Source organism: Saccopteryx leptura, unplaced genomic scaffold, assembly GCF_036850995.1.
Source record: "Saccopteryx leptura isolate mSacLep1 unplaced genomic scaffold, mSacLep1_pri_phased_curated manual_scaffold_16, whole genome shotgun sequence".
Classification (NCBI taxonomy): Eukaryota; Metazoa; Chordata; class Mammalia; order Chiroptera; family Emballonuridae; genus Saccopteryx; species Saccopteryx leptura.
The window spans coordinates 2,565,945-2,589,823 of record NW_027095698.1 but is presented as its reverse complement, the minus strand read 5'-3'; the positions used below and the strand labels follow the sequence as shown (position 1 = coordinate 2,589,823).

The 23,879-nt window shown below is 36.3% G+C and overlaps 2 pseudogenes; one reads left to right on the top strand and one right to left on the bottom strand.

Annotated features, from left to right (window-relative positions):
- Positions 1 to 20,492, top strand: part of LOC136386842 (tRNA-uridine aminocarboxypropyltransferase 2-like) — a 411,390-nt pseudogene extending 390,898 nt beyond the window's left edge.
- On the bottom strand, positions 14,337 to 19,116 carry LOC136386836 (large ribosomal subunit protein uL18 pseudogene; annotated as a pseudogene).
- Positions 20,493 to 23,879: the final 3,387 nt, after the last annotated feature.

Here is a 23,879-nt window from a genome sequence, read left to right as displayed (position 1 = left end):
ATACTAACTAGAATGTGATGCATTTTTCTCTTTGCCTTGCAAATTAGTTCATATCATAAAAGGTGATTCTAATTTTGGTGATGTAAAACTTAAAGAATAATGTCCTAGATGCTTTTACATATCTGTTCTGCTAATCTTCACAGCAACTCTATGCAGTAGATATTATTAACTTGACATGTTACAGTTGAGGAAAATGAGGCACAGAGTTTAGATGATTTCCTTCAGTTGCAGTCCAGTGAATGTAAGGCCAGAACTCACACACAGGTGTGTGGACTTGCAGAGGTCGTGTTCTTCTCCAGGAGGGAAGCTTTAGGAAAAACAGCAATGCATACATGCAGCCAACTCTTAGATTCCATACTCCATGCACATACCCACAACTTTTAAAGACAATCTTGCATAGAAATGAAACTGGATGAGGGTTGTTATTTTCTGTTCAAGTTAGCTTGGGCCGCTTGGCAACTCCCAGCCCATTCTTACATAAGTCTATGTAGACTTCCTCCAAAGCCTTGATTTGGGCTTTTTCTTCATACACCCTCTTTTCAGTATAGCACTCTTGTACTAACTATGCCCTTGTGTATTAGCTTCCTATTGGCTGCCATAGCAAATTCACACAAGTTTAGTGGCTTAAAACAACACACATTTATTAGCTTGTAATTCTGGACATCAGAATTGGAATTGGAATTCTGAACATCAAACGTCTAATACAGTCTAATTGGGCTAAAAAATTGAAGTGTAGGCAGCACTGGATTCCTTCTGGAGGTTTGAGGGGGAAATCTTTTCTTTGCTTTTTCAGCTTCGGGAGGCTTCCAGCATTCTTTGACTCATGGTTTTATCCTTCATCCTCAAAACTACCAATGCAGCATACTAGCATACTACCATTTCTCTCCCTGACTCTGACCCTCCTGAATCCCTCTTTTAAAGACTCATGTGATTACATGGGCCCACTTGGATAAACCAGGATAATCTCTCCATCTCAAAATCCCTGACTTAGTCATGCTGAAAAGTTCCTTTGGCTGTAGAAGGGAACCTATTCACAGATTCTGGGATAGGTGGTTGATATCTTTGGGATCACACCTGGCCTGCCAGACCCAGTGAGTTGTTACATATCCATATGTTACAGAATTCAGTTTATACTTTTATGAAACCTAAACTTGGTTCTTCAAAGTTCCCATGACATGTTTGTTTCAGATGAAGCAAAAACTAAAGTTGGCCTGCTGTGCTGGGCCAAAAATATTATGAATATCTTATTTGATCCTCAAAAAATTATCTGAATGATCTGAATTCTGGCTTCTGTGACCCTGTTTCCTGACCCCCCTGTCACTGTTTCCCTGTGTGGCAGCCAGCTGGCCTCGTTCTGATGCCATAATTATACCAAGTGGGCTCTCTATGCAGGGCCTTTGTACTTGCTGTCCCAAGCAGTCGGAGGGCTTTGTCATTTTAATCAGGTCTGCTCACATGCCACCTACTCAGGAAGTAATGCTTGGCCACCCGCCTATAGCGGTCCTCAGAACTGTCCACCCTCTCAGCCTCCTTTTCCTTCTGGACACTTGCCTGTAAGGGTACCCTGTGTTCTTTCACATTTCCCTCAGTCTCTATGCCCCCCATTGGGGTGCCAACACTGCAGGGTCCCAGATGATCAGTGGCATGGCATCCATCACCAGCTCCTAGAATGATGTGTGGCATGAAAGAAGTGTTTGATAGCCTGGAAAAAAAACCCACTGAGATTTAACAAGTTTAAGCAGCCTTCTCAAGGCCAGAATCAGTCCCCATCCATATCCAGTATCTCCTATCATGACTGTTTCTAAAATGTAACTCCATCCTCTTATCTCAGTCCACTCTGGATGTGTGACTACCTCCTCAATCAGACACAAAGAAAACTACATCTGGATGTTTAAGTGAAAAATCTCTCATAGACTTATATGCCTTTTCCTGGAACATGAAATATAAGTAGGGGCCCTACTCCCCTTGAAAGCAATGGCATCCACCTTGCTTCTCTCTAATGAGTGCTGTTCTCTGGCTTTGCCACACAAGACCTTGTGTGGCCCCTGCTGCTAGGATGCACAGTTCTGCAGGAGCACTTCCTTTGCTGAACTCTGTAAACACAGAGGTAGGCATTCCTCCTGGGAACTCCTGTCTTATTGCTTTCGGGAACAATGTTTTTCTGGGGAAGAGTCAGGTGGTGGGGTCTCCAGTTTTACGTATGGAGATCATTCTCATCATCCTAACTTCTGAACCCAGTACTGGTGTGAGTTTCAGCGGCTTCTCCTTTACCTGAGGCCACAGAGCAGCTTCATGGTCCTCCATGCACTGTGTTAATATGACAGACAGATGCTGCGATGCCCCCAAATATCTCCCCCTGCTGATCCTCTTGGTCTTGTATAATCCCTTCCACTTGAGCATAGGCAGAAATTACGATTTGCTTTCTAACCAATAAATAATGATTTTGGTGATGGGATACATTTCTATTATCATGTTACATAGCATTGTAACCCATTCTGTGAGGAAGTTCTCTTGTTCCCTTGCTGGCTTAGACCAGGATATCAGGCCGGCTGCCTCACCTTCTGAGTGAAACCCCCACCCACACGGAAAAGTTCCGGCGTTGGAATTGGCTCTTGCTCCCTCACCGTGCGCAGCTTTCCCAGGGCGCTGGTGAGGTCTGGAGATTCCGACTTCAGCCCACACAAAGGCTTCTGACTCTGCCCCTCTGTGGGGTAACACAGGCGCCCACTCCTGAGACACTCGGAGGAATCTCTGGCTCACCCTCCGTGCGCGCAGACGAGGATATCAGGCCGGCTGCCTCACCCTCTGAGTGAAACCCCTCCCGCACGAAAAAGGTCCAGCATTGGAATAGGCTCTTGCTCCCTCTCCATGCGTGGCTTTCCCAGGGTGCTGGGGCAGCCCGGAGATTCCGCTTTTGGCTCACACAAAGGCCTCTGACTCTGCCTCTCTGTGGGATAACACGGGCGCCCACTCCTGAGGTGCTGGGAGGAATCTCTCGCCCACTATCTGCGTGCTCTGACCTGGAGATCGGGGAAAATGGCTGCCTCGCTTGTCTTTCTTTGTCTGGGTTTGGCGCGAGTGTTAGCTTGTATTGCCCGGGTTGCAACAGGAACAGTTTTTCCTCGGCTTGGAATTCTGTGCCACAGCCTGGTTCAGCCGTTTGTGCCGCAGCCTGGATCTATTCACCCCCTTTGCCCGCCTTAGTTTCTATATTCTCAGTTCCCAGTGAAAGCCGCCCTGTTTAGGTTAGTGAGGAAGGCGGAGCATTTCTTACTCCCTATTTCCTTCGGGGTTTGATTATATATTTAGCCAATTTTTTGCTCAACCATACCTTTGGGTGTATTGCGAAACATCTGGAGGCTCCAAGGATAGGTTTTTCTGTTTCTGATTGAAGATCTTGTTGAGTTTTGGGGGAGATTTATCGGTATCGCTTCCTACCCCGCCATTACTCTGACGTCATCTCGGTAATGATGTTTTATGAGCATGTCAAAGCATAAGCCAAAACAATTAGTTCTGAGGTTTTTGTTTTATTAGCCCAATTTTGCAAACCACTATTAACTATTTACATATAAAGTGCTTACCTCTTTTTATTAGTAAATATTTTCTTTTTTTTTTTTTTTTAGTAAATATTTTCTTTAGTAATTATTTTTGCCTCCTGTACTACTCCTTACTAGAATGATCACAAATGATAACAAGGGAAGATCTGAGACTCTGAATTTCATTTAAATTAATAAAGAATTGCTTAAGTATTAGAGAGGAATTGAAGAAGAGATCTGTATTTGATATGTGTGTGGCCAGCAGTCGCTGCTGTTGTGGTCTTGCAGGTGTAGGTTCCCATTGAATTCGGACAGATGGAACAGTGGAGCCAAAAAATGGTGGACTGTTCCTTTATTCTGCCTCACACTGGCAGGCGAGCAAATACGCAAAGGGAAAAGCACTTCCCTTTCACTTATGGCTCCCAAACCCACTTACACATTTCCAGTTCCACAACCTGGAGAATCTTCTCCTGTTTTTCCTTGAATCAGAGGCCCCCACCAGGCTCAGTCCCCTCTGCTTCCCCATCTGCACATCTTCTCCCTTCTCTCTGCACAAACTCGCTTCTTCAGCACCCTGCCATCTTGGTTTCCTTCTTCCTCCTCCTCCTTCTTCTTCTTCTCTCCTTTTTAAACCTTTCTGGTGTCAAAAACCATTCCTCCATCTCACATTAGCATAGCAATGGACCTTCCCAAGCAGGAAGGTAATTAGCAATTTCATAGAACAGCGCCATTTTTAACAATAAAACTGAGCAAACTCAAATAATACAAATTTTAAAAAATCATTTGCCCAAAAATATGTAAGAAAATGAAGGGATAGGATAAGAAATTATGTGGTGGAGAAAGGCATCCAGATATTCCTTCATATATTCATCAGAATTTATTGATAGCCCACTATACTAGAGGCTGAGATATAAAAGTGGAAAATGTAGGCCAGGTTCTTGCCCTCATGTGGTTTACTTTGTATAGAGGAAACCCACCTTCAGATAAATAACATCATGTCGAACACTGATAAAAATGCCTCTGTTACTAGTTAGGTTGAACATTCATTTTCCATTCCATTTTCCACTTTTTGAAATAACAGCTTTATTAAAATATGATTCACATGCCATGACATTTATCCTTTTAAAGTGTACAATTCTGAGGTTTTTGTTTTATTAGCCCAATTTTGCAAACCACTATTACAGTGGCTTTAGCAGGGTTCTCTTTGAGTGTCTCCTTTTCAGATCTTTATCTGAAAGTTGCTTTCTTCTTTTGGTGTTAGGTCCTGCCAGTTAGGCTCCACTAATTACTAGATAACTGTTCTACATTTTGATGCAGTGCCCTAGGGCAGTGGTTTTGAACCTTTTTACGCTTGGGACAGGTGAAAATAGGAGAATTATTTCAGGAACTGCTCAGGCAGAAATTACTCTGAGCATAAGCAAATTCAAGTAAGGTCTACAATCTTCATATAAAATCAGAGTGATTAACTTTTTTTTTTTTGACTGGCATGAAATTTCTTGCAGACCAGTCCGTGAATTATGGGTTGGTAGTTGAAAAACACTGCTCTTTGGCATAAATGGCTCAGCAGCCTGATACTCATTGTGGTAGAGGTAGTTTTGGTGGCTACTCTTTGAGATTTGTTCTGACTTCAGGTGTGCTCTGCTTACCTATCTGGTTCTCTGTTTTTTGTTTATTCAAATATGCCCTTAAGACAATTTACAAACTTTATTTGTTTTCTAAAAATAATTTTTGTCAGTTGCTTGTTTCACCGTGGAGTGGGTCTGTGAAGCAACATTCACAGTGGAACTCAATATTCCTAAAGTTCAAAGATATCTTCTCAGTAAGGAAATTACAATCCCAGGTAACAGGTTTTGTTGTTGCTGTTTTTTCTCCTTACTTTTCTGAACAGACGTTTTGATCAGAGAGGAAATTTTGAAATTCAAAGCTACCAATATCAGAGCAGTCTTTGCACTGTCTGAACTATCATACTAAGGACTTATAAATCACCATCATATAATGAGCTAAAGATGTTATTTTTTTTATTTATTTACCTAGTTTTCTGCCACCCATAGAAATCTGCAGCTTCCCCCCCAGCCTGTTGACTTGATTGGATTTTGCTGTCCTTTGTCTCTGTTGATATACCAACGTTTCCTGCCTAGGTCATTTGACTTATTATTATTTGTTTGCATTCTTTTGTATTCTTAGAATCATACAATTTACAGATACTTAAGTTTATATTAAATTAAATTCTGAATTTTTAAATGGCTTCATCTAATCTGAAATTACATCTTATAAAAGAATTTTACTGATAACTGCACATTTCAGTCATATAGTTTCATATGAAAAAGTCAGAAACTTAAAATTTTAGAAGTTTAATGTGCTTCATTCTCTTTATTCCACTGAATGAAAAATCGTTTCCAGTCATTGCCCTTGATGTGTTTGTCTATAAACCTAGTTAAATGATCACTCTCTACTCCTTTCTGTGTTTACTCTTCTTGTGACTACTGAATGAATTTATTCCTAAAATCTGCTCACATTCCTGAGAGGAAATTCAATGTAGGGCACAGTAATGATACCAAATCATTTCCTGTGTCACTGGAAAGCAAGTATATTGGTTTTCTGTGTGTTAATCATCCATTTTAGTTTTGATGATGGAGAGGGGAGTATGGTCATATTGTAAAATACATTTATACCTCTCTGTAAGATTATCATGTAGATAATTTCTTAAGCAGGAGCATGGGTTTGACAGTTTCTTGTAAAATAAGGTAGTAGATATAATTGAACTAATTTACTCACACTTTATGGTTTGTTAATATAAACATTTCTGACTTTAAGCTATAACTGCATAAGGAAAATTACAGAAATAAATGATAGTGGCCAGTTTTGTAGTAGTTAGTATGCTGTTGTGAATTCCCTTTGTTATAACATTCACGTGTATACTACTATAATGTTATATGTCTGTACTGGTGATCTGTTGTGAAAATTTACTTTCATCATATACTGTATATGGGTGCTTGGTGAATTTTGTACCACAAACACACATATCAAATGTAGGATTTAATGGTGAAATATCCATATATGTTCCTACAATTCCTTTGGAATTGATTATTGGTTACACAAGAAACTGATTATTGGTTACCCCTAGAGAGAATGCTCTAGGATGGAAGACTCAGAAGGGAGTCACACCCTATTATTATATCTGAGTTTTATTTATTTATTTATTTATTTATTTATTTATTTATTTATTTATTTATTCATTTTAGAGAGGAGAGAGAGAGAGAGAGAAAGGCGGGAGGAGCAGGAAGCATCAACTCCCATATGTGCCTTAACCAGACAAGTGCAGGTTTCGAACCGGCGACCTCAGCATTCCAGGTCGACGCTTTATCCACTGCGCCACCACAGGTCAGGCCTATATCTGAGTTTTTAAATGAGTATTAAATGGTACTGAAACAGCAGTAAAGCACTAAAAAGTAAGTAAAATAAAAACAACAAAATCAACAATAGCAAGAGAGAAAATAGGTGGACACTCTCTGGATATAATTCTAGCCAAGTATAGTTTGGTGACTGCTATTTGGGTTTTTTTTTCACAATTAGTCAACTCTCTCTGTTGATCGATGCCTAAATTTGATTAGAACTCTCTTCTAGGTGGTAATAATTCTGTTCTAATATTTTATCATCATATTGTTTCCTCCCACTTCAGATTCAGATGATTTAGAAAAGTTGCCAGGTTTCTCTTTGACATGAGATATGTTCTTGATTTGGAATGTGTTGCTTCATGAATGAAAAGACCGAAGTGGTGACTTACAAGTTTGCTTCTACTACAGATAACTAGGACAAGATATTTTCAGGTACTTTGATCTATATAGATGGTAAAGAATTTACCTGAATCTTTTCCCAAATTCTCATATTTAAAGTCTGAGTGATTAAATTCATTCTTAGTGTTTCATTTTAAAAGAAAGCAACGTTAGCAGATCTTTATATAATGAAATTGGATTATGTTCAAGTTTTAGGTTTTTGCCCTATAATTGTATTGTAAACATTTCTTTTTCTTTCTTCCCTTTAGTCGGGCTCAGAAAGTGTGTTTGTGTCCATTTCTACCAGTGCATCCTCTGCACATTTCTACCCACTTGTACATAATTCAGCATCCGGCAGAGGTAAAATTTTGTAAACTACAGAATTTCAAATAGAATATTGCTGTACAAGAGGAAGCACACATATGAACATACTCATTCCTCCTAGCCCTTCAGCATTTCTGGAAATTAATCAATGAGAAATGCTTTGTCCTTGGGAGAAAATAGTTTCTTTTATATATTATATGGTAGTATAGTGCCATATGCTTTGGAAACAGATAAAATGATGTTGTTTTATAAAAGCTGTTATTTTTGGATAGTATAGAAATTTAGAACTTCAACAATTTTGTGTGAAGGAAAAATGAGACTTTTGTGAGTAAAGAGCTAGGAAAACCATTGCTTTTTAAATGATTTGATCATAGTTTATATTCATTAATGTCTTGTTAAAATAGAAGTAACTTTCAACTTTTTGTTTTTATTTCTACTGTTTTTATTTCATAATAATTTTTATTTTTCAATTAAAGTTGAAATACAATATTATATTAGTTTCACGTGTACAATATAGTGATTAGACATTTATTTAACTTATGAAGAGATCACCCTGATATATCTCGTACCAATCTGACACTATATATAGTTATTACAGTATTAGTGGCTGTATTTTATATGTTACACTTTATATCCCCACGACTGTTTTGTAACTATCATTTCGTACTTCTTAATACCTTCCCCTAGGGAGCTAGAGCCAATTCCAATGTTGGAATTTTTCCGTGCGGGTGGAGGGCTTTCTCGGAGTGAGAGACGGCTGGCCTGATATCCAGGTCTGCGCGCACGGAGAGTGGGCGAGAGATTCCTCTGAGCACCTCAGGGGTGGGCGCTCGTGTTGTCCCACAGAGAGGCAGAGTCAGAGGCCTTTGTGTGGGCCAAAAGTGGAATCTCCGAACTGCCCCAGCGCCCTGAAGAGGCTGTGCACAGGGAGGAAACTAGACCAAATTCCAACACTGGAACTTTTCCGTGTGGGCGGAGGGCTTTCTCGGAGTGAGAGACGGCTGGCCTGATATCCTGGTCGGCGCGCACGGAGAGTGGGCAGGAGATTCCTCTGAGCAATTCAGGGGTGGACGCTCGTGTTATCCCACAGAGAGGCAGAGTTAGAGGTCTTTGAGTGGGTGGAAGCCCTGCCTGATCATGTTAGCAGCTCTGACTGACTGAGCCTTACCCAGAGCCCAGTGCTGAGTGGGAATAGAGTGGGGTGTTGCCAATTCTTTGAGCCTCTTACTATCCAGGCAGAGGCAGCAGCAACCCCATAGCTGGATTATCAGTCTTCTAATTGAGGAAGGAAAGACTAGGAGAGAGGTTCCAGGAGCATGGACTCTCTCACTGTTGGAGCCTATAAAGCTAATGAACCTCGAATGCCAAGGAGACTGAAGCCCAATACATGACATCGCCATAGAGAATTATCAACTGCAAACCTCTACCAGAGTGTGCCACAGGGGCAGAACCCGGGGTACAAAGTCACCAACCAAGAAGAGGGACAGAAAAGAAAAAGCAAGACTATAACCTCTCAAAATCAAGAATAATCTGCAAACTTTATAACCTATCCCATTTTATTACATTTGTTCGTCTGTGTCTCTTATCTTCAGTCTTGATTTTTTTTCTTTTTTTTCCTCCTCCAATTTGGTCGTTTAATTCTCTGCCGGCCTTACTCTCTCCTCTATTTGAACTATACTACCCATAAGTGTTACATCTCCCATTATCTTTTCTTTCCTCTTCCTTTCTCTCTATGAGGGTTACACTCCGAAACCCTTAACTCTCTCTCTCTCTCCTCTTTTTTCTTTTTTCTTCTTTTAGTGGTTCCATCTTTTCTCTTTCTCTCTCTCTCTCTCTTTTCTCCCTCTATATTAGTCTCTTCCTTTCTCCTTTACATCTCCTCTCATTCAAACCTCAATAACGAACAAATTATCTTATCTGGTACTCAAACTTATGTTTGTGGCATTTTGGGGGGTTTTTACTTCACCTTTTTAACTCACTAGCAGTACTCCCATTCCTGGCTCTCTATTTTATCTAGTTCTTGTTCCACTAAATACAATAGTAATTTTTTAATTTTCCCCCCGTTTTTCCTGTTTCCCTCTTATTCCTCTCATTATAACTCTTAGTAAACCAACACCTAAAAGCAAATCATTTTATTCTTGACCCAAATTTTTTTCTTATTTGCTTTTTGTGGGTCCATACCTCTCCCCTCCCTTTTTTTTTCTTTTTTTTCTTTTCTTTTTTTCCTTTGCCCCTTTATTACCTCTCCCCAATTCAGGCCCTCCATTACAGGTATTGTTTGTTCTATTTAGTACAATATAATAAACAGTTCACCACAAGATTTTCTCAAGAAAGAGGGGAGAGGAGAGGAGAGGAAAAAAGGAGGGGGAGGAATAATTTCCTTTTTTTAAATTTTTATTTTATTTTATTTTTCTTTATTTCATTATTAATTTTTTTTAAAAAAAACAACTTTTTTCAATTTTTTATTTTTTTAACTTCTTATTTTTTATTAAATCTCATTAATACTATCAACAAAACCACCCTCAGATGCCATTAAGGAAGAGAAAATCGAATATCATGGATACAAAAGAAAGAGAGTTAACACGGATAGAAGAGGAAAAATCTATGGAGAAAAAATTTAATATATTGGAAACCTTGGAGTTAAATGACAGAGAATTCAAGATAGAAATCCTAAAAATACTCAGAGATATACAAGAAAACACAGAAAGGCAATTTAGGGAGCTCAGAAAACAACTCAATGAACACAAAGAATATATGTCCAAGGAAATTGAAACTGTAAAAACAAATCAAACAGAGATGAAAAACTCAATTCATGAGCTGAAAAACGAGGTAAAAAGCTTGGCTAATAGAACAGGCCAGATAGATGAGAGGATTAGTGAAATAGAAGACAAGCAACTTGAGGCACAACAGAGAGAGGAAGAAAGAGACTCAAAAATTAAAAAAATGAGATAGCCCTACAAGAATTATCTGACTCCATCAGAAAGAATAACATAAGAATAATAGGTATATCAGAGGGAGAAGAGAGAGAAAATGGAATGGAGAACATACTCAAACAAATAATAGATGAGAACTTCCCAAGCCTGTGGAAAGAACTAAAGCCTCAAATTCATGAAGCAAACAGACGCAGAAAAGGCTTTCGAGAAAATACAATTTTATGTTTAAGACTCTCAACAAAATGGGTATAGAAGGAAAATATCTCAACATGATAAAGGCCATATATGATAAACCATCAGCTAACATCATATTAAATGGCACTAAACTGAAGGCTTTCCCCCTTAAATCAGGAACAAGACAGGGTTGTCCACTCTCTCCACTCTTATTTAATGTGCTACTAGAGGTTCTAGCCAGAGCAATCAGACAAGACAAAGAAATAAAAGGCATCAATATTGGAAAAGAAGAAGTAAAGGTATCACTTTTTGTAGATGATATGATCCTATACATCGAAAACCCCAAAGAATCCACAAAAAGACTACTAGAAACAATAAGCCAATACAGTAAGGTCACAGGATACAAAATTAACATACAGAAGTCAATAGCCTTTCTATATGCCAACAATGAGACATTTGAGAACAAACTCAAAAGAATAATCCCCTTCATGATTGCAACAACAGAAAAAAATAAAATACCTAGGAATAAACATAATAAAGAATGTAAAGGACTTATATAATGAAAACTATAAACCATTGTTAAGGGAAATCGAAAAAGATATAATGAGATGGAAGAATATTCCTTGTTCTTGGTTAGGAAGAATAAATATAATCAAGATGGCCATATTACCCAAAGCAATATACAAATTTAACGCAATTCCCATCAAAATCTCAATGACATTTTTTAAAGAAATGGAGCAAAAAATCATCAGATTTATATGGAACTATAAAAAACCCCGAATAGCCAAAGCAATCCTAAGGAAAAAGTATGAAGCTGGGGACATTATAATACCTGACTTAAAACTATATTATAGGGTCACGACAATCAAAACAGTATGGTATTGGCAGAAAAATAGACACTCAGACCAATGGAACAGAATAGAAAGCCCAGAAATAAAACCACATACATATAGTCAAATAATTTTTGATAAAGGGTCTAACAATACACAATGGAGAAAAGAAAGCCTCTTCAACAAATGGTGCCGGGAAAACTGGAAAACCACATGCAAAAGAATGAAACTGGACTATAGTTTGTCCCCCTGTACGAAAATTAACTCAAAATGGATCAAAGATCTAAACATAAGACATGAAACAATAAAGCACATAGAAGAAGACATAGGTACTAAACTCATGGATCTGGGCTTTAAAGAGCATTTTATGAATTTGACTCCAAAGGCAAGAGAAGTGAAGGCAAAAATTAACGAATGGGGCTACATCAGACTAAGAAGTTTTTGCTCAGCAAGAGAAACTGATAACAAGATAAACAGACAGCCAACTAAATGGGAAATTATATTTTTAAACACCTGCTCAGATAAGGGCCTAATATCCAAAATATACAAAGAACTCATAAAACTTAACAAAAAACAAACAAACAATCCAATAAAAAAATGGGAAGAGGACATTAACAGACACTTTTCCCAGGAAGAAATACAAATGGCCAACAGATATATGAAAAGATGCTCATCTTTTTTAGTTATTAGAGAAATGCAAATCAATACTGCAATGAGATTCCACCTCACACCTGTTAGATTAGCTATTATTAATAAGACAGGTAATAGCAAATGTTGGAGAGGCTGTGGAGAAAAAGGAACCCTCATCCACTGTTGGTGGGAATGTAAAGTAGTGCAACCATTATGGAAGAAAGTATGGTGGTTCCTCAAAAAACTGGAAATAGAACTACCTTATGACCCAGCAATCCCTCTAATGGGTATATACCCCAAAAACTCAGAAACATTGATACATAAAGACACATGAAGCCCCATGTTCATTGCAGCATTGTTTACAGTGGCCAGGACATGGAAACAACCAAAAACCCCGTCACTAGATGACTGGATAAAGAAGATGTGGCACATATACACTATGGAATACTACTCAGCCATAAGAAATGATGACATTGGATCATTTACAGCAAAATGGTGGGATCTTGATAACATTAAACAAAGTGAAATAAGTAAATCAGAAAAAAACAGGAACTGCATTATTCCATACATAGATGGGACATAAAATTGAGACCAAGAGACATTGATAAGAGTGTGGTGGTTACGGGGGAGGGGGGAGAGGGCGAGGGAAGGGGGGAGAGGGAGGGGCACAAAGAGAACTAGATAGAAGATGACAGAGGACAATCTGACTTTGGGTTATGGGTATGCAACATAATTGAACGACAAGATAAACTGGACATGTTATCTTTGAATATATGTATCCTGATTTACTGATGTCACCCCATTAAAAAAATAAATAAATAAAAAATTTAAAAAAAATAACTTCCCCTTTTTCATTTGTCTCCCTGACCCCCCTCCCATCAGGCTATTGTCAAAATGTTCTCTGTATTTATGAGTTTGCTTTCGTTTTATTTGTTTGTATATTTTGTTTTTTAGATTCTACATACAAGTGAAATCATATGGCATTTGTTTTTCTTTGTCTGACTTACTTCACTCTGCTCCGTACCCCCTGGGCCCATATATGTTGTTGCAGATAGCAAGGTATCCTTTGTTATGGCTGAGTCACATTTCATTTATTGCATATTTGCACCACTTCTTTATCCATTAATTCACTGGTGGTCACTTAGGTTGCTTCATATCTTGGCTATTATAAATAATGCTGCAATGAACATATAGGTGTATAGATCTTTTCAACTTAGTTTTTTGGATTTTTCGGATAAATGTCCAAAAGTAGAATTGCTGGGTCCTTCTTTGACTCTTGATATAGAGCCTTTCTTAAAAGTCTGTTTTGTCTGGTAGAAGTATTGCTACCTCAGCTCTTTTTTGTTTGTTTTCATTTTCATGAAATGTCCTTTTTCCAACTTTTTACTTTCAGTCTATTTGGTCTTTTGATCTGAAGTAAGTCTCTTGTAGGCATCATATGCGAGGGTCATGTTTTCTTATCCATTTAGCCACCCTATGTCTTTTAATGTTTTGATTTACATTTGAAGTGATTTTTCATAGATATGTAGTTATTGCCAATTTATTATTTGTATTTTTAATCTTCATTCCCTTCTTCTTAAAGATGTGTCCTTAATATTTCTTATAGTATTGGTGTGGTGGCTATGAACTTTAGCTTTTCTTGTTGGGGAAGCTCTTTATCTGTCTGTGGATTCTAAATAATAGCTTTGTTAGGTAATCTTGGTTGTAGGTCTGTGCATTTCATCAGTTTGAATATTTTGTGCCAGTCCCTTCTGATCTGTAGTTTCTGTTGAAAAATCAGCTGACAGTCTTTTGGGAGCTTCCTTATAAGTAACTAACTGCTTTTCTGTTGCTACTTTTAAGATTTTCTCTTCATCTTTAACCTTTAGCATTTTATTTATGTTGTATCTTAATATGGGGCTCTTTTGGTTTAACTTGTTGGGGATTCTCTATGCTTCCTGGGCTTGTATGTCTACTTCCTTCACCAGATTAGGTAAGTTTTCTGTCATTCACTCTTCAAATAGGTTTTCAATTTCTTGTTCTCTTCTCCTTCTGGCACCCCTATGTTGTGAATGTTGGTATGCTAGATGTTGTCCCAGAGACCCCTTAAAATCTTTTCATATTTTTGGATTCTTTTTTTCTTTTTTGCTTTTCTGATTAGGTGTTTTCTGCTTTATCTTCCAAATTACTGATTTGGTTCTTAACTTCAGCTACTCTAATGTTGATTCTCTGTAGGTGACATATACACCCTACAGTGTTCTGACCCATGATGTACTTCCAATGTACTTCTGCATTGAATTCCTTGCTCTCTGAATCATAACCAGGAAATCATTTGGTACTATGAGGATAGACGAGACTCTATTCACACCTCCCCAAAACTTGATTTCCAGTAGTAGTTCTGGAGAGCCCTGCATCCAAATAGCAGGTGAAGGCAGCAGGTTGACCATCAACCTGGTGCTTTCCAAATTGTATTTGTCTTAGTCACCTCCATTTGACCTTCAGAGATCTTGTCCACTTCAAATCTGTTGATAATCCTGCAGGCCAGCACCAGACCAGTACAATGTGATGCAGCCAACCTTTAGAGCACACTTTGGGAGTTCATGAGCATAAGCTGCATAGACTTTCATACATCCTTCTATATGGGCACAGGCAATCTAACAAATGATATCTCTGTTGGTTACATGAACTGTTATCCTGTATTTGGGTGTGTTGCACTTACTTTTATCCTGATTATCATGTATTTCCAGGCACAGTAACTGGTTTTACCCTCTCTTCCTCATCTTCTAAATTTCACTTTGCATCTCTTGAAGTAGGTCTTATTTTTGAGACAACTTTAAAAATGTAATTACTGGGAAAGATAGACTCATGCCCATAGCTCACTACAAACATGCAGGCCCAGAACAGCTTCCATGGGGATGGGGGGAGAGGGGTACAATACGTTTTCTTTTCTGTTATTAAAGTAATTTAATTATAAATTTATTTATTTTTACCTATTTTAGTAAATTTATATGTAACATTATGGTTCTGTGTGTTAATTTGCTGAGTAAATAATATTCCTAATGTAAGCAGTGTTTGATATTCTTTAAGGGCATTGTCATTTTTTACAATAGTCAAAATATTCACTGTGAAGATACATATAAACAGAATTATATAAATTGATAATGTTGGGCTGGATGTAGGTAGGCCGAGTAGAAAGGGGCTCTGTTTCTTATTTGATGAAGCAGATATTCCTACTTGGGCCAATGAAGAAAGCCAGAGAGTGACTGAGCATTGTAAATGAAGATAACCAAGAAAGCTAGGAGGCTAAGGCAGAATAGCTAATCACCTTACTCTACTGAGATAAAGCATAGAATTCTGTGACATGAAAGGTAGTTTTTAGTGTTGGATGGTAGGACATTGAAGAAAAGAAATGCTTGTGATAGTTAATGGAATTTATAGAAATGGTCACCAGATTTCTCTACTCTAAAGTAATTTTTCTTCCATGTCCATCCTCTTTATTCTTTGGAAGTAAGGTTATATATTTAGCCCATACTCAAGTAGTAGGGAGAGATTAAGCTCCACTCCCTTGAGTGGGAAGTAATTATATTTATTATTGGAAATTCTTTCTATAAGGAAGGTTTGTCTCTTTTCTCCCATTTACTTATTTGTGTCAGCTTGGGCTTTATATTTTATACTTTGTTATAATCCAAATACTGTGTTACTTATTTTGTTGCTCAAATTGTTCCAGTTTGGCCATTGGGAGCTCTTTAAGATTGGCTTCTGTGTGCCATTGAAATGCTCCATTGTCTAGTTTTGAACAGTTCCTTGCTTTCTGGGCATAAATATCTAGGCAGTTATCTTCAAGATTACATTCTAGAAAATTTAATTACTATTGGAATAAAAAGTTTTTTTAGAATAAATAATTGAATTTAGTTAAACATGAATTTACTTATTTTTTAGAGAAAGAGAGACAGGAAGGGAGAGAGATGAAAAGCAACATCTTGTAATTGCGTCACTTTAGTTGTTCATTGATTGCTTCTCATATGTGCCTTGATGGCAGGGTACGGCGCTCGAGTCATGCCAGTGACTCCTTGCTCAAGCCAGCGAGCTTCGGCTTCAAGCCAGCAACCTTTGGGCTCAAGCCAGCGACCTTGGGATCATGTTGATGATTCTGTGCTCAAGCTTGTGACCCTGCGCTCAAGCCCGATGAGCCTGTCTTCTAAACGGTGACCTTGGGGTTTTGAACCTGGGACTTCAGTGTCCCAGGTTGATGCTCTATCCACTACTACCACCAGTCAGGCCAAACTTATATTTTTTATTATTTTAACCATGATTTGATGTTATCTTGTTTTGATGAACCTCTAAATATACCCAGGTAGAATTAAAAACTATATCTGTAGTATATTTACTACTGATAAATCAGAGAAACTATAGTTCTTTTTATTAAAAACTGGTCTGAAAGACGTGAAAATTCTGTATGTTATGAATTAGATGTTCATCATAAATGTTTAAAACTGTGTTTGTCTAAGTAAAATAAAATCTACATGTTAATTAATTTTTTAATTAAAGGAAAGCAAAGCGTTGCGGACAGTTCCTCTACTAGCAGCATGCCTCCCCCAGGACAAGTGTAAAGTCAAGGTCGGGCGTCGCTTCAGTGAAGAAAGGTAAATTAACTTTTAGGGCAACTTAAAATACTTTTTTTTTCTACATAGATATTTAAAAATTTCTTTTTAAACTTATTCTTTAGTCCTAGAACATGGTATATTGGAAGTGGTCGAAAATTTAAGCTCTGCCTTTTCTCTGAGAATCATAAAAGACAAAGGTAAACATGAACAACGACAACTCCCTCAAATAGACCAAAGTGGAATAAACAATGAAAAAATAGCATTATTTGAATTCCATCTAATATATATTAAGCCTCAAAGATATATATATATATTTACTGTGTATTTCATTTTTTTAAGATCATAATCTTATTTGTATTAGATTTAGTTCAGTTTTTTCTTAAATATATGTATGATTATATTTATATAAGTAAACACATATCTATCCATTTCTAGCCCATTAAGCCTTTTCTAAGGTACAGTGACTAGCACTATATTTAGTATTCTAGTTATAGCCACATGATATATATATGATATTATATATATATATAGGATAAAACATCTCCTGTCATATTTAAAATATTCTTTTGGATGAGGCCCAGTATTTTTATGTGCAGCAGGCATTAGTTGATATCTTCACTGACAGATCTATAAGGTTCTTGGATCTTATTTCACACTGTATTGCATAACTCATTATCATAAATATATATAATATATTAAAATTTTTCTACAAGTCTTTGTTTACCTTTGAATAATCTTTGTTGCTTTTCTGCCCATTGACAAACCCTTTACTAATTACATTGCTCCTGTCTACACAGTTAAATATATTTTTAGATGCAAAATTTTATTTCTGTTCAACATATGGAGAATTTTTTTTCAGTTCACTTATGAAAATGCTAAGTAAGACCTATATTAGCATGAAGCCCAGGAAATTGACCAAGCTTTTTTCTTTCTTGATTATTTTAGCTTCCTTTATAATTTAGCTTTGTATTATGAAAATAACATCATGTTAGGACTTTATATAATAATTTTTTCTCTTCTCTGAAACAGTTGGTTAGGCACAGTTTTCTTATATAGAATTTTGTATAGTAGATTTTGCATTGCCTTTCCCACAGAGGAGAAATTTGCTCTGGGCTTAGAGCTGCTATTGGGAATTTTGCCATTTTGCTGGGAATGGAAGCAAGACCTAGAGTTCATTACATAGGAGAAGCCACATCATTTGCACTGTGACACTTCTTTCATGCAGAGGCTCTTTATAATGGCATTTGTCTATAATTCTTGGATGAATGTGGATATATAGGTGGAAAAATGTTTCATTTAATCTGCAGACTTGGATCTATGTTATTTTATTGCAAAAGTGATGAGTATCTGTTGTGGTAGAACTAGAAACTGTCTGGGTCATCCCTGACATTTTGGCAATCTAACCACTCCATAAGTATACTTAGATGAGGAGATGACACTTTTCCAAATAAGTCATCCATTCTATTCTGAGACCATTATATTAAGTAGTTGAGTTTTTTATGTGCCTAATATAGTGCTTACTCAGTAAATTATTATTCATTGATGGATTTTATTAGTAGCAAGAAAGAATGAAAGACAGACAAACAGAGAGGAAGGGAGAGAGATGAGAAGTGTCAACTCATAGTTGTGGCACCTTTGTTGTTCATTGATTGCTTTCTCATATGTGCCTTGACTGGGGGGCGGGGGACTACAGCTGAGCCAGGGACCTGTTGCTCAAGCCACCAACCATGGGATCACGTCTGTGAGCCCACTCTCAAGCCAGTTACCCCATGCTCAAACTGATGAGCCCGAGCTCAAGTTGGATGAACCCACGCTCAAGTTGGGGACCTCAGGCTTTCAAGCCTGGGTCCTCATAATCTCAGGCTGATGCTCTATCCATTGCACCACCACCTGGTGAGGCTCACTGATGAATTTTAAACTAAAGCTCATTGTGATTATTGATTTAATATTAATCTGATAATTATTTATTTAAATTTTCTTAAAGTATGTGATAAAACCATAGTGGGGTGATTGAGGCACATTACTTTTGGTATCTTTTATAAATAGAATTTAAAAATACTTACTTTTAATTTTTGGACTCGAATATATAAGAAAACAATTGGGTTTTACATGTCAAGCCTGTACCTAGTGACTTTCTATATTCACTTACCAGTTGCAGAAGTTGTTTTGTAGATTATCTAGGACCTTCTATATAACTAACATTATCATATGTAAAAAGAATCATTTGTACTTTTTGTTTTCAAATCTTTATGCCTTTTATTATTTCTTTCTTGCCTTTCTGCAATGATTGAGACCTTCAGTACATGTGTATTAGGAGTGGTGAAAGCCAACATCTTTACCTTGACCCCAATCTCAAGGAACATTGTTAAATATGATATTGACTGTACATTTTTTGCAGGGCCTTTTACTGGTTTGAAGAAGATGCTGTTTATTGTCTTTAATTGTCTCTTTAACTTGTCTCCTTTCCCCTTGAGCTTGTTTTGGTTTCTGTAGACAGAGGCTTTCTCATTTATTATTACATTTTCAGTCCTAAAATGCTTTGATGGGTATTTTTGAATGAAGTTCATTAAGAATAATACATCTTTTCATTACCCCATAAGGTAATAGAGTTTTGTTTTTGTTTTTGTTTTTTTTTAACTTTGAGAGATCCTGAACTTTCAACTGTTTGTCGAAGGTCTGGTACATTAATATTATATCCAGGGCTGAAGCTGCTAATTTGGAAGAATTTATATTAGATTCTCCTATTTATCCTTCCACAATCATCATCATTGATGGTACATGGAGCCAAGCTAAGGACATTTTCTATAAGAATTCCTTGTTCCGACTGCCCAAACAGGTAAACTAGTATTTTAGCGTGGAATGAATACAAATGTATAATTTAGTATGTTGTAAATGTTGTTTGTGAGGAGATACACATACATTTTTTATAAATGAATTTGGTAGTATTTGCATAGGTGAATATATACATAGGTATGTATATGCGCATGTGTGTGTAGAAATGGGCAAAATAATTTTAAAAAATAGTTAACTGTGTTGAGTGCTTTGAATGAGCCAATCTCAATTTCATATACACTGCTCATAAAAATTTGAGGATCAGGGAATGTGCGGATACTCTAGTACTTCCAGCGTGTTGTACAGTGCATTTTCACCAATGAGATAAAAGTTGGTTTTGCATCTCATTTGCAAAATCGAATAACTTTCTTTAACTTGTCATTTGCTTTTCTGATGTTCTTGTTTACTAAAAATAAATCAAATGCTTTTTTTTTATCATTTCATATTCATTTTGAAATATCCCCTAATTTTTGTGAACAGTATATATGAACTTGTTTTAACTTTCCCCAAATCCTATGGAGTTCAGTATTGTCATTATCTTAGATAACAGAGAGGAAACTGAGGTACAGAGATGTTAAATAGGTTGCGTTAGATTACATAACTATTTCACAGCAGAGCTGCAATTTGTACTCATCCAGTTTAGAGCCAAAGAATGTGGTCTTAACCAATGTAGTATATTGCTTCTATAATGGAAAATTTCCACCCAAGGTATTTATATATAGGAGCTTCTGTAAGTTTCTCTAACTTCTAAAATATTCCCTGTGTTCCACAAGAACCAGTGCATGACAGGCGTGGATACTGTCATATTGTGGTGCATTTCAGGTAAAATTTTATGTTAACATTGCATTTAATTTTCCAGAATACAAAGAAAGTTTAACAAAAGTGTTAACATCTGAAAAGTTTTAGTGCAAATATTTGAGTTTTTTCTGTTTTGCATGATATGCCCTGTGTGTCTGTCATTTTGTGTTGACTACATGACTACCACAGAAATGAAGTACATAATAACATTTCAAAGATTAAAAGATGTTTAGAAAATATAATCACCAAAATAATTTTTCTCCTTTAAATTTAGTGACAAAAAAGGAAACAGGTGAATTAAATAATTTCCCCAGTCCTGCTATGCTATACATTTCTTTTTTCTTTTTTTGCAAGAAAGAGACAGACAGGGACCAACAGTCTGGAAGAGAGAGAGATGAGAAGCATTAATTCTTTGTTGCGGTTCCATAGTTGTTCATTGATTGCTTTCTCATATGTACTTTGACCGGGGGGGGGGGCTCCAGCAGAGTAAATGACCTTTTGCTCAAGCCAGTGACCTTGGACTCAAGCCAGCAACCTTGAACTTTAAGCCAGCCACCTTTGGGCTCAAGCCAGCGACCATGGAGTCATATCCATGAGCCTGTGCTCAAACCAGTGACCTCGGGGTTCAAATCTGGGTCCTCTGCATCCCAGTCCAATGCTCTATCCAGTGTGCCACTGCCTGGTCAGGCTAAGACATTTTCATGAAAACTTTCTTTTTTTTTACATAGAGCTATGATGGACTGGTTTATGTTGCATATCTAATCTATTGAGAAATTCAAATTTTTCATTAAAATTTTTTTATTGAAGTATAATTAACATTCTATTGGTTTCAGGTGTATGGCATAAAGATTTGATGTTTATATATATTGCAAAATAATCTGCATGATAAGTGTAGTTAATTGTACATAGTTATAATGTTTTTCTTGTGATAAGAACTTTTAAGATCTATTCTCTTGGCAACTTTTGAGTGTGTAATACAGTATTATTAGCTAAGCTGGAAGTTTGTCTCTTGGACCCCCTTCATTCATTTTGCTTACCTCCTACTTTTCATTTCTTTTAATCCAATCTGTTTTCTCTATCAGTTAGCCCATTTGTCATTGTTTTGGTTTGGTATGGTTTGGTTTTAAGATTCCAAATATAAATGATATCATATGGCATTTGTCTTTCTTTGTCTTATTTATTTGCCATAACATAGTGCCCTCACGGTTCCTCCCATGTTGTTGAAAATAGGAAGATCTCCTTTTTTATGGCTAATATTTCATTGTGTGTGTGTATGTATATGTATATGTATATGTATATGTATATGTATATGTATATGTATATGTATATGTATATGTATATGTATGTGTGTGTGTGTATCACATTTTCTTTATTCATTAATCTATATGGGTACTTAGGTTGTTTTCATATCTTGACTATTTTAATTAATGTTGCAATGAACGTGGGAGTGATAGTATTGATATCTTTGACTCAATGTTTTCATTTTCTTCTGGTTAACCTTTGAATTTCATTCAAAACTTCAGTTCTGTTTACTTTAATTGCCAGCATTGGGAAGTGGCATACTTTTTTTTAAACTTTTTTATTGAATTTATTTTCGTAACATTGGTCAGTAAAATTATATAGGTTTCAGGTATACAATTCTATAGGGAATTGGCATACTTGTAAAAGCCCATTTCTCCTGAGAAAGATTTTATTTTTACATTTAGAATATGTAACCAATTCTGGAGAACTAGAGAACAATACAGCCTCATTGAGTTGTGGATTCTGAATAGTTTGTTCTGTTTGTTAAGTGACTTCTGTACTGTACCTTCCAATAAATATGCTTTAAATCATGAAACTTCAATGTCATAATACTTGAATTATGACATTATACAATCTCAAGGACACAATCATAATACTTGAATGTTAAATACGAAGTGACAAAGCTTTACTGTATCAATGATTACTGTATTTTTCACTCCATAAGATGCACCTGACTATAAGATGCATCTAAGGTTTTAAGGAGGAAAATAAGGAAAAAAATATTCTGAACCAAATGGTGTGTTAAAATATTTAATAAAATATACCACAATAATATTTTAACAATGTAAACTCAACAGCAGTATTAACAACCATTAGCACTGTTATTAACCAATGAGAAGAGACTTTAATGTTCAAATACTCTTCTAGTTGTCTGGGAACCCGCAGCAGCTAAAATAAATGAACATTCACCCCATAAGACGCATGGGCATTTTCCCCTCCACTTTTGGGTGAAAAAGTGTGTCTTATGGAGTGAAAAATATGGTAACTCTTTTGACTTTTGTTTCAAAGTTTATCCATGTTATAACATGTATCAGAACTTTGTTCTTTTTTTATAGCTAATATATCATTATATGTATATACCATATTTTTTTTGTTATTCATCCACTGATGGACATTTGGTTTGTTTTCACTTTTTGGCTATTGTGAACAGTGCTTTTATGAATATTTGGGTACACACTGCTGTGTGATTACATTTTTTTAAAGTTTTTTTGATATATATCTAGGATTGGACTTGTAGGGTCATCTAGCAACTCCATATTTAACTTTTTGAGGAATTGTCAAACTTTTCCAAAGCAACTACACTGTTTTACATTTATACATCTAGTGGTGTATGAATTATCCATTTTTTCCATATCCTGGCCAACTCTAGTTATGTCAGTTTTTATTTGTTGTTGTTTCTTTGTGTTTTTTTAATTATGGCCATCCTGGTGGGTATGAAGTGACATCTCATTGTGGTTTTTATTTTTGTTGCACTAGTGACTAATGATGGTTGTCTTTTTATGTGCTTATTTGTCATTTTGTATCTTCTTTGGAGAAGTAGGCCTTCTAATTCTTTGCTGATTTTTAAATCTAGTTATTTTTCTTTTTATTGTTGAGTTGTGGAGGGATCTATAGAATAGACCCTAATTACCGAAGATATATGACTTAAAAATATTTTCTCTCAGTCAGTGGGTTGTCTTTTTACTTTCTTGATTATGTTCTTTGATATACTTTTAATTTTGATGAAATTCAATTTATTTATTTATTTTTGTTTCTTGACTACTAGGTGTTTTAATGCTCAGAGAAAAAGAAGTGAGGAGTAAAATACTGGAGTCCCTGAGTATAAAGTCAAAGAAAGTTCAGTTTTGGGAGAAGTCCTTAAGATTCCCTGGATACCAAATGTTAGAAATATATTCAGAAGTCAAAAACCTGTTACTTTATTCTCTGTCAATTTAATTTTCCACACATTTTTTATAGTGGTTATTATGTCAGTCACTTTTCTAAATATAAATGTCAACTCTTTTAATTATCATAACAATTTCATAGGATTTCCTTTTTGTAGAAGCAGAAACTGCGGCACAGAGCTGTTAAGTAACTTGCCCAAGGCCACATAGTAAGTGGTGGAACTGGTAGAGTTCTAACATATTTTAAAAGTTTCCATATCAAATATGATGTGGATATTAAC